At 29.5% G+C, this 1,161-nt stretch overlaps 1 long non-coding RNA gene across 1 annotated transcript; it reads left to right on the top strand.

Annotated features, from left to right (window-relative positions):
* The first annotated feature begins 784 nt into the window (after positions 1 to 784).
* Positions 785 to 1,155, top strand: LOC105119984 (uncharacterized). The gene is made up of 2 exons (XR_841230.1): positions 785 to 977; positions 1,058 to 1,155. It is a non-coding gene; the product is annotated as an uncharacterized LOC105119984 (long non-coding RNA).
* The last annotated feature ends 6 nt before the right edge of the window (positions 1,156 to 1,161 follow it).

Raw genomic sequence — 1,161 nt, 5'->3', positions numbered from 1 at the left:
TTTTAATGTATTTTCAAGTAAAAAACACTTTGAAAAACAATCGCTATCACACAACAACCAAACATTTTATACATGTTTTTTATTGCACATAAACTTCAACCATAATTTTTACCAAATATATATCTAAATCCAACTAACTTTAGTTATCCACACTTTTTTTAAACTTATTTTTTTTCAAATCAAAACCATGAAAGTTACCACAAAAACAAACACACTTTTTAATCTTTTTAATCGTTTACTTCTGGTTATAAAAACCACTAGATAAATAGAAAAAAAATATATACCAAAAGGAAAAAAAAGGCTAAACCCTGAAAAAAAAAAGTTAATTGTAACTTAATTCTTATAATTATCCAACATAATTAATTAATTAATTCTTTTAGTATCAAAATAATTAAATAGCCAATTGAAAAATTTTGTCCGTCCTCAATTTAGCATTTTTTTTTATTCTGAATTCTGCCTTTTTTCCATTCAAAATTTCTCATCTTACATGCTTCTCTTTTCAATTTCTATATCTCAGAAAAGAAAAATAAATAAATTAAAAAATAACATTAAAATAGAGAATTGGATAAGATATAAACGAATATAAAAAACACAAGGATTAATTATATATTTTCTAAGACAAAAAAAAGACTAATTACTTACTTTTAAAAATATAAGGACTAAATCATAAGAACTCAAAAGGAGTTTAAAAGCACATAAAAAGGATTTGGTAGCTTGGGTGGGCCGCCAAATTATCAGTTGCCTTGTAATAAAAAACCCAACTTTTGGCTAAAGAGGCGGACCCAACTGAGCCCAACCACAATTATATCTCTTCATTTTGCTTAGGAGAAAGCCAGCAGCTGCAAGCTAGTCTTTAGTAGGGTTTCTATCCCCACAACCACAGAGAAGGGAAGACCAGTCGATTTGTTATTTGAAAAATGGGGTGGAAAGCAGCTGAGAAACTGATTAGGCACTGGAAAGTACTCAGAGGAGATAATGTAAAATATCAATAACATCACCATCATTTCTTTGCGTTGTGGGCTTATTGGATTAATTGTATTCTTTTTTACATTTACAGGTTATGATAATCCGAGGAAAGGATAAAGGTGAGACTGGCGTTGTTAAGCGTGTCGTTCGCTCTCAAAATCGTGTTATTGTCGAGGGCAAAAATCTGGTATAACA

This window comes from Populus euphratica, unplaced genomic scaffold (genome assembly GCF_000495115.2).
Source record: "Populus euphratica unplaced genomic scaffold, PopEup_1.0 scaffold4258.1, whole genome shotgun sequence".
Classification (NCBI taxonomy): domain Eukaryota; kingdom Viridiplantae; phylum Streptophyta; class Magnoliopsida; order Malpighiales; family Salicaceae; genus Populus; species Populus euphratica.
This window is presented reverse-complemented; position numbering and strand designations above follow the sequence as displayed.